Source organism: Ahaetulla prasina, chromosome 3 (assembly GCF_028640845.1).
Source record: "Ahaetulla prasina isolate Xishuangbanna chromosome 3, ASM2864084v1, whole genome shotgun sequence".
In the NCBI taxonomy this organism is placed as follows: domain Eukaryota; kingdom Metazoa; phylum Chordata; class Lepidosauria; order Squamata; family Colubridae; genus Ahaetulla; species Ahaetulla prasina.
The window spans coordinates 163,968,240-163,985,558 of record NC_080541.1 but is presented as its reverse complement, the minus strand read 5'-3'; the positions used below and the strand labels follow the sequence as shown (position 1 = coordinate 163,985,558).

General features: G+C 38.5%; 1 protein-coding gene across 2 annotated transcripts in view; it reads right to left on the bottom strand.

Moving 5' to 3' along the window:
- Positions 1–2,091: 2,091 nt before the first annotated feature.
- The window catches only part of TM2D1 (TM2 domain containing 1), a 36,379-nt gene continuing 21,151 nt past the window's right edge, over positions 2,092–17,319 (bottom strand). Inside the window, exon 7 of one of the 2 annotated variants that reach the window (XM_058178729.1) lies at positions 2,092–4,611. The gene's annotated coding sequence lies outside the window, so the exon portion shown is untranslated. Of the gene's footprint in view, positions 4,612–6,666; positions 14,543–17,319 lie in introns of those variants that run through there. The other variant, XM_058178728.1, reaches the window with a different exon arrangement.

Sequence of the window (17,319 nt, the reverse complement as noted above, 5' to 3'; positions counted from 1 at the left end):
ACATTCAGCAGAAAATATAACCAAGACAGGCACTTAACATTGCTTTTATTTGTTCTCCAAATGTAATTTTATTATTTTAGTATATTCATTTTTAATGCATAGCTGGCCTTGGCCACCAGATTTACTGTCCCAGGATTTGAAGCCCCCCCCCCAAAATCTTTATACTACCAAATGCTTTTTAGATAAATCCATCTAACTTCACATAATGCCATTCAGGAAACAACAAATGAATGAAAAACTGCTGGTGACCTTCTACCGCTGCACCATAGAGAGTATTTTAACTTATTGCATCTGTGTATGGTTTGCCAATTGCACAGTGGCAGATAGGACAGCACTCCAGAGGGTTAACATCATTGCCCAGACAGGATCATTGGTTGCCATCTTCCCTCTTTGGAAGAGCTTTATAGCTCCCACTGCCTTAAGAAAGTTCAAAACATTCTTAAAGATCCATCTCATCCTGGGCACCTTTTTTTTTTTTAACTATTACCATCTGGCAGACGGTACAGGATAATAAAAACAAGGACAAATAGGCTGAAAAACATCTTCTATCCCAGGGCAGTAACTATAATGAATTCTACTGTATTGTGCAATATTAATGCAATATCGGGTTTTCAGTTCTATTGTGTAGAATGTGAAGGATGTGTGTTTGCGTTTTAATTTTATAATTATAAGGTACACTGAAGATGGCATTTCATTTCATTGTATGAGGTGCAATGACAATAAAATAAACTGAACTAAATTCAGCATATTTGCACAATAAATATTTACCCCCTGTAAAAGGCACGCTCAGTTATCTGAATGCTCATTACCCAACATTTTCACTGAGCTCCAAGGTCTTAGACTAAGGTATGCCATTTCTGTTGTGCACTAGTCAAGGCCTGGAGCTTAATTCTCTCGCAATGCAGAAAGGAATAGCTACTGGGATGGAAGTGAATTAGGCAAATTAGTTTCTCTGGGAGCTTTTTTTCCCTCCAACAATCAATGTCTAGTTATTACTTTTAAGCTTCCTGGATTAAGGAATCCGTTGTTTTGTATATGCAGCAAAGATTAGAGAACTACATGATGGGCTTTTGTTACATCTATTCATATCCAATGCCAGGCTGGTTGCAGAAAATCATCATCATCACCATTTCCATTTCTTAATAAATAAACAAACTAGAGAACATTCTAAAACAACTGTATTATTTAGAAAACTGGAACAATATAAATTGGAAATAAGCCATTGTGCATACAGGTAGTCCTCTTTTAATGATGGTGATTGGGCACATCAGTAGGCAATGTGGTCATAAGCGTGATGTCACCAAATCACAATCACATGCTGGGTCACCTACAACTAGGAGGAACAACCATAAGTTTAAACAGTCACTGAACAAGTTGTTGGTGAACAAAAGTTACCTGTACCATAAGGCTTGTGTGCCAGTTAAGTCCTTTCCTGGTCCAACAATCCCTACTCACAGTCACTCATGCCCTAGTCATTTCCTGTCTTGACTATTGCAACACAATCTACATGGGGCTGCCCTTGAAGCTCCAGTTGGTGCAAAATGCAATGGGCTGCATGGTTTTGTGCAGACCCTGGTATGCACATGTATCACCTTTTTAAAGCCCTTCATAGTTTGGGACCAGATTATCTGAGGGACTGTTTCTTGCTGGTCACATCTACCTGACCCATCAGGGCAGGGAGGCAGGAAATGCTGCGGGTCCCATCCCCTAGGGAAATCCACCTGGTGGGAGGGTGTAGAAGGGCCTTCTCCATGGTGGCTCCCTCTCTCTGGAACATCATTCCCTCAGAGATTAGAATGGCTCCCACTCTAACACTCTTCCAGAAGGTGCTGAAAACCTGGTTCTGCCAGTGGGCATGGGGAATCCAGAGTGGGATGGAGCACATTAAATGGGTCATGTGATCTGTTGTCACCAGGGTAGAGGGTGGGGGTGATTTTATTATATTAATTTATTTGATTTTTTAAAATTAGTTTTATTGTTTTATATGAGGTTTTATATTCTGTAAGCTGCCTTGAGTCACCATGTGCGAATAGGCGGCGATATAAATTCAATAAACAAACAAACAAACAAACAAATGACAAATCTCTCACCCAATTTTTAACCGTACTGTTTTATATAAGTATTGGTCTTGTTGCCAAACCTGCCCAGAAGCCAACAACCCTCATTCTGGCTACAATTCCTATAGTTCAATAAGACTTTCAGTTAATTTATCATAAAATAGCAACATAAACATTAATTTACATCCCAGATGAATTAGTAACATTGAATTAGGAAAAGCAATTAGGAAAAGCCAATCACTGTTGCCTATGTTGTTAACAAAGTTAACAGAGTGGCACAAAAATTACATCAATCTGTTTATTTAAAAAGCTGAAGCAAAAAAGGAAGGAAGCTAAACTGTGACTAAGTTTGCCTTTCGTTAACCAGACTACCACATTTTTTCCCAACACATTATTATTATGGTTCATCACATAATCAGCCAGATGTTTGGGCTGAATTTTGCATTTTTCTCTACCTATCGAGTCCTTCCCAAAGACGTGGGCTAAGCAGATGCTGTTGTTTGATGGTGCTCAAGGTATCTATGCAGGATATAAACCAGTGAAGGTTAACCTTTTTGGTGCCGAGTGCCCAAAGTGCAGGCACACACGCGCAAATGCACGTGCCTGTGCCTGAATCCCCAAAACGCAATGAGAGCGCGTCTCCCACGCATTCACACGCATCCCCCTGCATGTGCACACACCCCCAGACATGCGCCCCATGCCCTGTTTTGGCTTCCAGGTTGATGCAAGAGGCTTTCCAGGCCCAAAACAGGGCGCTGGGGGTGGGTACATGCATGCGAACCCCCAAAATGCAATGCAAGGCAGAGACCTGAAGACCAGCTGGCCGGAGGGAGGCACGTGTGCCTGTGTGGTAGACCTGGGCTGGGGCAACGGCTGGCGTGCCTGAAGAGAGGGCTCTGGGTGCCACCTGTGGCACTCGTGCCCTAGGTTCGCCATCACGGATATAAACTATTCCAAGGAAAGGTGAATTTTGCGATTGCCTGACAGTAATTTTGTTAACGCTGTTGGTGTTCAGATAGTGATCTCCAGTTGATTTGGGATTGCACTCAAGCCACCTATTACTATTGGTTATTATTTCTTTGTTTTCGATCTTTGTATATTTGTGACAGATATTGTAAGCAACTTTTCTTCCAGAAGTTCTGCAGCTGCTGGTTCTGGTTGCTTAGCCAATGGCCCTGGGTCCTGTAACCTATTTGTCACCAATTGTTCAGGAACTCCAACATCTAGCTCAGCTCTTGTTGACCTGTATGTTGACCAATCCAGTATGGGTTTCTGTACATTACACCCTACCATATAATTTATCACTGGCTCAAGGTTAACTCAGTCTTCCAAGGTCAGTAAAATGAGGACCCAGATTGTTGGGGGCAATATGCTGACTTTATAAACCTCTTAGGGAGAGCTATAAAGCACTGTGAAGTCTAAATGCTATTGCTATTATGGGAGAGACATTCTTCATTTAGCTCCTCTAGTGAGGTCAAGTAGGGCTGAACCCCTGGCATAGCTCTCATTGTTCTCAGCGCATGTGAACCCCACAACTACATCAAGGTAGTGCTTCACAGGGGATGGAGGGGATTCAGGGCTGAAATGCTCCCGGTTCTGACAGGATCTCGGGATCTGGTAGCGATCATGGCCGTTGGTTCAGCAATCCGGTAGCGATTGCTGAACCACCGGTGACACCCGATGCCCGGGTGTCATTAATTCCTGGTTTTAACCAGGAAGTAATGTGTTTTTTACCTTCTGCGCATGCAGAAGGTTTTGCGCATAAGCAGAAGGTCTGCGCACACATGTGACACGCGACCGAAGCAAGCACGCATGAGCAGCATGTTGACTTCCGAGCCGATAAGGAAGGTAAGTAGATTTCATCCCTAAGGGGGTTGTTGTTGTTGTTGTTGTTGTTGTTGTTGTTGTTGTTGTTGTTGTTGTTGTTATTATTATTATTATTATTATTATTATTATTATTATTATTATTATTATTATTAACCTAAGCAATTTTTTCATGTAACCAGTGAGCACTTTCTTCCCTCTAAAATGAATAATGGTTAGGAGGCGGGGAGTGGTATGCTGTGAGTCAGATCAAAACTTTAAAAGCTCAGCTATGATTAATAATATCCATAAAGTTAATGTATAATTTGACCTGAGTTTCCATAGAGTGAACTACATCGTTTATAGAAAGAAGAACATTATTATAATTTGCTTGAGTTTAAGCATGCAGGTGTGTGTGTGGCCTTCACACAAACCCACCATCACTTATGTGTTACCTCTCATTTGGATTACTGAAATATTCTTTAACACCACTTGGAAGCTGTAGCTGGTCCAAAATATGGCAGCATGAGTAGTTGTCGGTACCCTTTGGTACTTTCATGTGAGTCCTCTATTCCATGAACTGAAGTCAGTGTTGATTGACTTTTGGGGGGCAATCCAAGGTGCTGATCCAAGGTGGTCATCTATAAAGCTCCTCCTAGTTTAGAGGTCTGGATGTCTGCCAGAGTACCCATATCCTATAATTTTTTTCCTGAGTCTGTCATCTGCACCTCTATAACTGTCTGGTTTGGTTCTGCAATCCAACAAGACAGACACAGACTTCAGAGGATAATTAGAACTGCGGAAAAAACAATTGTTACCAACCTGCCTTCTATTAAGGACCTGTATACTGCAAGAGTCAAAAAGAGGGCTGTGAAAATATTTTCAGACCCCTCACATCCTGGACATAAACTGTTTCAACTCCTACCCTCAAAACAACACTATAGAGCACTGCACACAGAACAACTAGACACAAGAACAGTTTTTTCCCCAAACGCCATTACTCTGCTAAACAAATAATTCCTCCAACACTGTCAAACTATTTACTAAGTCTGCACTATTATTAATCTTCTCATCATTCCCACCACCCATCTCCTTCCACTTATGACTGTATGACTGTAACTTGTTGCTTGTATGCTTACGATTTATATTGATATTGTTTCCTGATTGCTTATTTGTACTCTATGAGTATCATTAAGTGTTGTACCTTATGATTCTTGATGAAGGTATCTTTTCTTTTATGTACACTGAGAGCATATACACCAAGACAAATTCCTTGTGTATCCAATCACACTTGGCCAACAAAAAATTCTATCCTATTCTATTCAGTAAGATCTGGATTGGCACATTCTGGATATTTTCAATAAAACAATATCATTTTATGGGAGTCCAGAGTCCTGCCTGACATATGGAATAACATTTTAAGAGCCATTCATCTGCCCATCCATCCATCCTCCAGTGTTTTTATTTGGGTGGCAAAAGTTCCTTTTAAAAAAAAAGTAAATATTATTTTAAAAATTGCAATTTTCCCAGAATCTTTTTGGAGTCAAATAGCCTTGAAACCAGTGTATGATTAAAAATAGCCTCAACCCTATTATCCTATTTAAAAAATAACTTTTCGAGGAGTTACATGACTTTGCTAGGAGTGAGAGGAACTGTTGTTTTGGACCTATCCATTTAATTCCAAATGTTACTGCTAATCATGTTCACAATTATCATTATTATTATATTATATATTACATATATATATATATATATATATATATATATATATATATAGGTCTTTGGTTGTTGGGTTTTCTCCGTGTAAGACTGGAAGTGTCTTGGCGACGTTTGACGAAGTCTCATTCGTCATCTTCAAGCCTGAAGATGACGAATGAGACTTCGTCAAACGTCGCCAAGACACTTCCAGTCTTACACGGAGAAAACCCAACAACCAAAGACCGATATATATATATATATATGTTTTCTGAGGTTTTCACGGGTGTTTGTATATAGGTCTTTGTTGTTGGGTTTTCTCCGTGTAAAATTGGAAGTGTCTTCGTAAACGTCGCCAAGACACTTCCAATTTTACACGGAGAAAACCCGAACAACCAAAGACATATATATATATATATATATATATATATATATATATATATATATATATATATATATATATATATATATATATGTCTTTGGTTGTCATTCCTCGTGTTAGGGAATGACACCAGACCCACACTCACAAGGTCCACACAGGATGTCACCACTGCACATCCACCCAGAAAGCAGACCCAAACCCACACTGATCATGAAGCACGACCAAGGACCAGAAGCCAGACCGCAGCTGCAACATTAGCCATTTCAAACCCCTCCAATCCATTCATGCAGCAGACTGACACCCACTATAAAGATGTAGCACGACCACAAAGCCAAACAACAGCTATGCAGCTCACCAGCTCAAATCCCCCTGCAGCACAGACTAGACTGAGCACAACCCCCACCAACACAGGACACACCCCCAGCCAATCAGAGCACAGAAAACCCCCCATCCAATCAGAGCACAGCCAAGCTCCCACCCAATCAGTTCAAACTCCCACAAGCAGTTAAAAGGAAGAAACAGCTGCGATCACACATTGCTCCCAGAAGCACGAAGCTGAAGCCTGAAGATGACGAATGAGACTTCGTCGAAACGTCGCCAAGACATTTCCAGTTTTACACGGGAGAAAACCCGAACAACCAAAGACCTATATATATATTATATATATATATTATAATATATATATATATATTATATATATTATAATATATATAATATTATATATATTACAATGATATTATTATCATTATTATTATATTATATATTAGTAAACTTAGAACTCTGCCGACTGAGACACGACCTGTGTTTAACACACAGAATCATCTATTGCAATGTCCTCCCTGTTAAAGACTACTTCAATCGCAATAATACAAGAGCAAACAATAGATTCAAACTTAATGTTAACCGCTTCAATCTTGATTGCAGAAAATGTGACTTTTGTAACAGAGTTGTTAACGCACTAACACACTACCTGACTCTGTGGTCTCTTCTCAAACTCCCAAAATCTTTAACCAAAAACTGTCTACCATTGACCTCACCCCATTCCTAAGAGGACTATAAGGGGCGTGCATAAGTGCACAAAAGTGCCTACCGTTCCTGTCCTATTGTTTTTTTTTTCATTATATGTGCTTATATATAACGTTGTGACAAAATAAATAAATGAAGAAAATTTAGAGGGAAATTAAGCAAGCATTGTTCATCAAACAAATCTGAGTTCTGACTCAAACTACAAATGACCAGGCTCAAATTATTAAACATCATAGAGCAACCTGTTTAGAGAAGACTCTAATGCTGTAGAAAGTGAAAAAAAAGAGAAAAAGAAGAGAATGACCAGCAATTCAGTCACAGAAGCAATGAATACACTATTTAAAGACCTAAAAGACTAGATTAGGGACAGGTCACCATGGAGAAAAATCTATCTAAGCCAGGGCTGTCAAACTCGCGGCCAGCGGGTTGGATGCTAAACCCACATCTGGTTTAGCGAAGCGGGGGGGGAAGTCACAATATGTCACGTGATGCTGTCGTGACAATGGAAGTTTGACACCTCTGATCTAAGCCATCACCACTAAAACTGACTTGATCAATACCTAATCAATTTGTATATCAAAAACTCTGAAAAAAAAAGAAAGGAAGCTAATGTGAACAAGATTATCTTTCATTATTAAATGGATTTCACTCCCCCGCCCCCCGCACACATACAAAACAGGATACTATTATAGACCAATGTAACTACATGGATACCATGGTTTTGATCCTAGATTATGGGATCAGGTAAGATCAAGTCTGTTCACAGAGATGAACTAATATACGTCCAATAGTTCATTTGAATAAATAGCCCTATTTGTAGTTATCATTTCAGTTTAAGGTGTTTCTTTTCCCACCCTCTGTGCTGCATCATTTGTCTTTACAACTTAAAATGACACCTGGATTAAGAACTGAGAAAGTGTCAGTTTTCTCAGACTGGCAAACAGTAATGTAGAAGTTTTAATAATGCATTAGAAAGAAAAAGCTGTGGTTTTACATTGAATGGAAGGAAAAATCCAGCAACTTTAATTTCATATTAGCTCTAAATCAGGAATATCCAACCTTGGCAACTTTCAGACTTTGGATTTCAATTCCTAGAATTCCCCAGCCAGTCAGCCATGCTCACTAGGCTTACTTCCCGCTAGCCATGCTGGCTGGGGAATTCTGGAATTTGAAGTCCACAAATCTTAAAGTTGTCAAGGTTGGAGACCCTTGATGGTTTCAACTAATCCAGAAAATCTTTAACAGCATTGAGTAGTGCTAATGGGGAAAAAAAATACTTAGGGATCCAAAGATGAAGACCCTGATATTATGGATATTAATAAAGACTTTGAACTTTGCAGAATTCTCCTTGACATTTAAAATGTAAGCTGCAAAATAAAAGTTAGATGAAAAATTGGTGGCAAGACACACCTGTATAAGTTCAGCATACAAAGCACCATTCACTTACCTTCATTTTAACAGCCCAATTTTATTATTATTATTATTATCATTATTATTAAGAACTGAAAGGTAAAAATCTCTGCTGCCCCTACCCAGATATCACTTAGAAGTTCTGGATTTCCCTTCAATCTATTACTGCCTCAAATTCATATATTTATAAAAGGTCTGCATTTTTGTTTTGTTTTGTTTTGTTTCAAAAACATTAATACGAGAATTAGACAAACACCGAACTTCTGACTTACTGTATTTTTTGGAGTATAAGATGCTCCGGACTGTAAGATGCACCTACCATTTTTGGTGAGGAAAACAAGGAAAAGAAATCTGCCTCTGCATCTGCCTCCCAGCAATTTTTCCTTGTTGCACCAAACAGCAAATAGCCTGCTTTACTTTCATTTTTTTTTCAGCATAGCTTGATTAACACAAGGAAAAAAAATCTGCTCCCAGCAATTTACCTCCTTGCAGCAAGCAGCAGAGGCCCATGCAGCAATAGGCAATGGCAATCCATGCAGCCTGAAACAGCTGAGAGTCGGGAGGCCGATCCAAGGACAATCAACTTGTGCGAATTAGGCTGTGCTAAAGCTGAAATCGGCTGTTTCTTCTTGCTGCTTGCTGTAAGGAGGCAAATTGCTGGGAGGCAGAGGCCAAAGGATGGTTGCTAGTGGGTGGGCGGGGCTACATTCAGTGTATTAGACACATCCAAATTTTCACCCCATTTTGGGGGGGGAAAGGTGCGTCTTATACTCCGAAAAATATGGTATGTTTGCACTAGCTCCACTTTTACACTCATTCATGGAAAATTACTCCCCCCCATTTGCTTCTAAAGCTCCAGTCATTCCTCTGGCAAGAAGTACAGCAACAGCAAATGAAACAATCCATTTGTACTGCATTTCTGCTTGTTTTGCTGTCTAATCTATGGGAGAGCTGTAGCAGTTGGAATGAATCATTTTAGTTTGATAGTACATAGAGAAAATCCAGGGAACCCTGCTTGAATCTTACCTATGCAAGGAAACCATATCATGCATAAAGTTTGCTCCATCTTTCTTAAATAAATAAATTAGAAAAATCCCATGTATATTATGTGTGCTTATTTTGTTGGTGAGGTGCGAAGTGAATCTAACAGGAGACTCATTACTCTAACAGCACTTATTGTGGCTGACGGTCGACATTCTTCTTTCAGAATTATCTTTATTGAAGAAATAAGGCCAAAAGCTACCACCTCACTTTTAATTGGATTAATGTTTCTTTTGCCCTTGAAATAACAAATAGGTGCATCTTGTAACTCTAGAAAAGAAAGCATCTGTTCTCAGATTAACATAATTTAAAAGTTAAGGCTCATTTCTGCAGGTATATTTGGCCCATTCCAGTATCCCTATGCTACGAAGAGATCTAAATCACTTTCCCTGTAGCCACTGCAGTTTTATAAATTCTGCTTACCCTTTGCCAATCCACACAGAACTCTAAACTATCATGTGGTGCAATTGCTGGGCCCAGTGTGTGATGTGTGAACTCATTCATTATGTCTTATTAACAACCAAAGGGTTAAACAGTCCTGAGTTGATCTTGTGTGAGCCCAGTCTCTTCCAAGGCTAGCTGCTTTTGGAATAAATAATTTGAAATTGAAAACAATTCTGAGGTACTTTGTGAGTGCAGCACCTATTCAAGCAGCCATATTTTTTCCCAAACTTCTGCACAAGACTGAGTTAAAGGAAGTGTTCTGCTTTAAGAACTGGATTAACCTAATTACAGAAGAGTTATTTCATGATACTCTTAAGTCATGCCTGGTTCACTTTGCCCTTTTGCTCTTGCATTTATAAATGCAACTTCTAAGCCTATTGTTGTATTGTTGTGCTGATCTCAAAGGCATTCTTCCAACTCTGTTTTGGGATGAAGGTTAACTTTCTTTACCCTTGATTCTGTATATAAATTTTGCTACTGTATCCTCAACCCCACCAGTTCTAATAGTTACAATTGTGCTACATGTATTTTACACACACAAACACACCTGCTTCAATAGCAGTGCACAGTACTGAATGCCATTACAAAAACCTCTGAAAATACACAATAGAAAAATAATTACAGCCTAAACATGTGGTTAACAACATATGCTTTGGAATTGTTTTGAAAGCTACAGTCCTTAAAAGATTTTCATAGTTGTATTCAGGGTCTCTGAATTTGGTAAAATGAAAATCTGTGGGATTTTTTTTTACCAGAATAGACAAAACTCTGAATATTACTTATCATGATTAAACCTATTGGTCTTGCCATATATTCTGTATCACAACAGAAGAAGAGAATTATAATAATGTGTGATCGGAGGGAATACAACAGTGTCTTAAGAGCTGCAGTTAGAATGCCGTATTGCCGGCAAACTCTACCCACAGCCAACCTGATCAGGAGTTCAACCCTGATCAGCTCAAGATTGACTCAGCCTTCCATCCTTCCAAGGTCAGTAAAATGAGGACTCAGATTGTTGGGGGCAATATGCTAACTTTGTAAACCGATTAGAGAGTGCTGTAAAGTACTATGAAGTGATATATTCTATTAAGTGCTATTGCTATTATATTTTCATACTCATCTGACCCCATGGCAAGTATAAAGTGACAGAAAGGTTTTCTCCACCTTAGCTGTCAGCACATGATTCGTTACTCATGTTCAGCTGCCAAAATGCTCTGGAAGTGGTCAAAGCCAGAATATGGCACTAGATGAACATATCAAAGCTAGTAATCCATTAATCTTAATCCCAGCATAAAGTATGAAGAATATTTAGCAAATTACTACGTTTTAAATCACGTAATTTGATTTATTAAGGAATACATATTTCCAAGAGCATAATGCTCTCATGTAGACTGCCCAAGGAGCCTACATCCCCCCAAAAGATCAAACTTTAGGAATAATTCAGTAGAGAAAAGATCCATTCTGGCTTCATAAAAGACAGATAACATTCATAAACAGAATAAATAATAAAATAAATATTTATGAAACCAGGCCCTCAGCAATTTTTTTTTCTACAAAGAGGGGAAAATGGCATTATGATTATTCATTCCATTAGGGAGAAAGTATCAAATCTCATCTGGAAGGTTAGGCAGCTGATCTAGCATATCTCAATGCACCTGCAATACCAAAGCCTTTGCTTTCAGGCAAACCCAGATGAAGAATACCACAAAGAGAAAATAAAAAACCTGAATGCCGATGTATCTTCAAGAACAGAGTCTGTAGAAAATCTGGCTAATGCCAGATGAGATTCAGGCTACTTTCTTCTAGTCTCCCAGGTGGAAGCTATGGCCCAACCACCGTTCTCAGAAGCCTAGACTCCCAACAACATTTCTTCTTTTTGCAAAAGCTAAACAATTTGAGAAGAGTCATAGATATTTTAAGAAACACATCTTGGAATCATTTCTATGATGACATCTACTGTAAATGTTTCACGGTGCATTCCATTAGCAAAAGAAACCCCTTGCTCTTTACCCTGAATTACTCATTCCCTGGGCATCTACATTTCCCAGATACAGCTCTCAGAATAGGTCTTAATGCCATCCTCATCTCAAAAACTTGCAAGCTGAAAGCTTGTTTACAGGTATCCACATCCTATTGTTCACATGAGGTCCAGTTATTTATCTTTTCAGCTAAGACATGGTTAGTTACAATGATGTGGAAAAAAATATGTTCATGTGGAAGGCCTAACTTTGGAGGAAACATTGTTTGTATTATAATTTATGTCAGGTTCAGATGGCCTTAAGATTGAAGGTATTGATACTTTATAATAAAACGTATAGGATCTTAACCCATAAGCATATGACGACACTCAATTTGTACATTTTATACATAGGTTTCAAAACATTTCTAGGTTCTAATGATTCACTTCTTAATTAATAATTTGAAGATCAAATACAAGATTAATGTGTGCCAAGCTTGTCACTCTTTGGACATGAGGGATTAACATATTTATCTTTAAATTGGAAGATTATGTATGTTATCTACTTAGATATTTAAGAAGCCCTTATATTGTGTTCAGTGGGCATATTTTCCTATCAGCAGTAATTTTCCACTGTACTGTTCCACTGCATTTCAAGAGTAACCATGCTCCAGTAGCTGCACTTTATTTAAAGAGATTTCTTTATCATTTAACTTTATTACAGCAGGCACAGCCTGGATGCTGTTCGAGTGACAAGGACTATTTCCTTAATTACTGTACATTGATAATAGCATATACTCTGGCAACCTCAATGCTATTCAATCAAGTGAGATTCAATACAAAAAAAAAAGCTGATTTGCTAGAAGGAGGTTTAACATAAATGCCTGCCATCATATTCTATTTTTAAAGGTAAAGTTACTTCTGGTGGAATTGTTATTAAAAAATGTAATACAATATTCTTCCGAGTTTTGTTCTAAAAAAACGCATCATCTGCCCAATATTTTCCATTATGCATCTTCCCCTATCAACCATTCTAAAATATTTGATCCCATTCTACTTTGAAAAACAATGGGAGTATATATTTCTTATCTTCACCCGGATGTAGATTAGACGTTTATTGTATCAAGTTTTCCTCCCTTTAATTTTATATTGCTGCACTTAGTCATCACTTGATTAAGTGATGACTAAGGAGAATGGTTTATAAAATTGAAATTTTGCAGCAAATGTAGTACATGCTGAAAATGCCGACTTCAGCATTACACACATCTTTTGGCAGAAGGTTAAAGAGGACATTTAAATATAAAGGCAAACTATGATGAGATCAAAGCTCATAAAACAAATGAAACCTGGATAACAGTGTATTAAATTACTATAGGAAAAAAGAAATGACCTATTCAGATAACTAATTTGACAAATTACTAAAGGGAAGGACAAGGCTTATTTTTCTCTAGTTTCTTAACCAAAGAAGCAGAAAAACAATATATTTTATACCTTTTTCTCAATGCTGAAATGGCATCTGTGCACATGAAACACCACAATACAGACACGTATAGTAGCTTGAGACTTCTTTAGTTCTACCTTTGTAGAACTAAATCAGAGACTATTTCCATAACAGAAATCTACTAAAAAAAAAATATCCATGTGTGGAACACTTTTAGTAGCGGCAAATCTAAGCTAGGAGTTGCAGAGCATTCGACCTCAATTTTTAAAGGGCTTGTAAAGTGGTTTTGACTTTAAACAACAGCTAAGATCTTCCAAGCTGACAAAAGTGACATTACCAATAACCAGTTGTGTACATGGACACAAGATATTTTATGATTGGAGAAGTGACATGTATTTATGTTTAGATTCCTCAAGAACAGCAAGATAAAAATGCTACAAATATTTAATTCCAACCTGGGAAAAAAGACAATGATGTAAATGTTCCTAGGGAACAATATTCTTATTCTATTGAAGGAGGTGAGCCAAGACACTTAAGCTCTGGAGAACCTTTAACATAGGAAGCTATTTATCATAACAAGCTTGGTTGAGACTGCTCCCCATACTGAACCAATTAGAGAAGCTTATTTCGTCATACTTCATAACTTGCAATGATAGGTTTCCAAGCCTGGCGCAGTGCAGTAATTGAATTTTGATCAAACACACATGGCCCATAACCCACTATGTGAAACTTTCAGAACAGTTCGCAGCTTCTAAATATCCCATCAACTTACTGCCAAAAGGACAGAATGTACTTGATGTGAGGGAGGGGGGGGGAGTGAATGAGCTGGAACCTGGTACATCTGCACAACAACACATTTTTGTGTGTGATTTCTCCTTTGCTCATTTTTAAATAGCAGTAGGAAAAGGGATGTTGAGTGTTGAGGTAATTTCTTCTTGTTTTTCCCTTTATATCCACACGCCTTTTTCACAACTTGTATAAAGTCTTTTGTGCAGCAGTTCATGATGCATTCATCATTAAAAGTCCATTGGTTGCTTTTATTTACCACACAGTTTAAAAGATAAGTCATTGTCTTCTTTTCAATAAGGTTACAGTAGGCGCAAGGGTTCTAACTCCTTTTGTGTGATCAGCAGAGTGTATAATAAACACAGCCTACTATTTTTCCTTTGTGCACAAAGAGCTGATGACAAAAGAGTTGATGAAACTTCTCAGTCCTCTGAAGACGACGCTCTTCCATCATTTCATACGCAGGCATCTTCTCACACTCAAATAAAGTAAGTGAACTCCTGGAAAAAAAATGATCAGTCATAAAACATGTACATAGCTAAAGTATAAGAGAATATATTTAAAGCTTTTTTTCCCTCCTTGGCAAGTACAAAGAGCATAGCCCAAAAGTTTAAGATTCTCCAGCTTTAGTCTTCCTTGCAATAATAAAATTAAGGATTGTTATACAGAACAGCCATATGCCATATGCTCTACTATCATCCTAGTGCTGAAGAAGCCCACCATCAAGGAACTGAATGACTACAGACCAGTTGCTCTAACATCTGTAGTCATGAAAACCTTTGAAAGGCTAGTGCTGTCCCACTTGAAAACCATCACGGATCCGCTGTTAGACCCCCTTCAATTTGCAAACCGAGCAAATAGATCAATAGATTATGCTGTTAATATCGCTCTGCACTACATCCTACAACATCTTGAATCTCCAAAGACCTATGCAAGGGTCCTCTTTGTAGACTTTAGTTCAGCATTCAATACCATCATTCCAGACATTCTTCTAACTAAGCTAAACCAGCTTAAGGCACCTGAACACAATTGTAAGTGGATCATAAGCTTCCTAGGAAGCAGCAGGTGAAGCTAAGCAGAATCACATCAGATACCTGTACAATTAGCAAAGCCCCCCCCCCAAGGCTGTGTGCTCTCCCCACTTCTCTTCTCTCTGTATATCAATGATCGCATCTCTAACGATCCATCTGTTAAACTACTGAAGTTTGCAAATGACACAACAATGATCGGTCTCATTCGAGACAATGATGAATCCGCATACAGACGGGGGGGGGGTTGAATGACTAGCTTCGTGGTGTGACCGGAACAATCTGGAACTGAACACACTCAAAACCGTAGAAATGGTGGTAGACTTTAGGAGAAACCCTTCCATATTTCCACCTCTCACAATACTAGACAACACAGTATCAACATTAGAAACCTTCAAATTTATAGATTCTACCATATCACAAGTTCTAAAACGGACAGCTAACATCAAAAACGTCATCAAAAAACACAACACAGAATGTTCTTTCTGCACCAACTCAGAAAGCACAAACTGCCCAAGGAATTGCTGATCCAATTCTACAGAGGAATTATTGAGTCTGTCATCTGCACCTCTATAACTGTCTGATTTGGTTCTGCAACCCAACAAGACAGACACCAACTTCAGAGAATCATTAGAATTGCAGAAAAAACAATTGCTACCAACCTACTTTCCATTGAGGACCTGTATATTGCACGAGTCAAAAAGAGGGCGGTGAAAATATTTACGGACCCCTCACATCCTGGACATAAACTGTTTCAACTCCTACCCTCAAAATGACGCTATAGAGCATTGCACCCCAGAACTAGGCACAAGAACAGTTTTTCCCCACACACCATCACTCTGCTAAACAAATAATTCCCTCAACACTGTCAAACCAGTTACCAAGTCTCATTGTTCCCATCACCCATCTCCTTCCACTTATGACTGTATGACTGTAACTTTGTTGCTTGCATCCTTACGATTTATATTGCTTATTTGTAGCCTATGACTATCATTAAGTGTTGTATCATTAAGTGTTAAATTTGTACCCTATGAGTATCATTAAGTGTTGTGTTGTACCTTGATGAAGGTATCTTTTCTTTTATGTACACTGAGAGCATATGCACCAAGACAAATTCCTTGTGTGTCCAATCACACTTGGCCAATAAAAAAATTCCATTCCATTCCATTCCATTCCATTCCATTCCATTCCATTCCATTCCATTCCATTCCATTCCATTCTATTCTATATTATCAAGAAGGAAGGTTAGTTTGCCTTCAGTTTTGTTTTATCCATTATTTACTGTACAAGATTCTATATTCAGGTGTTACTATGCAATGGACACCCAAAGGAATTTTCTTCCAACAATGTCACCCCATACATCAAACACATTTCCAGCACTGCTTGCAAATTCATAGTTTGATAGTATATTGGATAAACATATTTGCTTTTCTTCCTTGCTTATATCACTATATGTAATCTAACAGCAGTGGTTCTCAAACAGTTTGGTCTCATGACCCTTTTATGTTCTGAAAAATGCTTGATGATCCCAAAGAACTCTGATTTGTTAGCTGATATTTGTGTGTGTGTGTCTTTGAGTCTATCTTGACTCGTGGAGACTTCTGGACACGTCCCTGCAATATTCTTAGCAAGCTTTCAGAAACAGTTTGCCATTGCCTCTTTCTTAGGGCTGAGAGAGTGACTGGCCCAAGGACACCCAAGCAGCTTTGGGCCCAAGACAGAACTAGCCTCATGACTTAAGCACCACGCCGAACTGGCTTTCTGATATTTACTATATTCGAATTTAAAATGAACAGTTAAAAAAGATATTTACTTTACTTTGTGCACCCCATGAAAGAGTATTGGGGACTCCCAAACTTTAAGGATTGCTGATCTAAGGTGTGGAATCCTTGGTGCTCTCTGAGCTTGGCTGTTTTCCTGCAGACATTTCATTGACAAACTAGGTAAGGTAATCAGTGCAGCCAAAAACAGCCAAGCACCAAGAGCACTAAGAACCCCAGTTCAACCCAGAGCTACATATTTTCTTCTACTGGTGTATCTACAGTTTTTAAAACTACTGCCTACACTTGATATTCTAGATGTGAACTGGGACACTTGAGGCTACCTTCTTTGAAAGAAACAAAGGAAATTCAGTAGTTACAGAATCTCACTTTAAACGCTAGAACAGAATACTCCTGAATGATATACTTTTGTTCAGCTTTCAGTTGTTCACATACTAATTAAATGTTACTTATTTTATCCCAGTTACA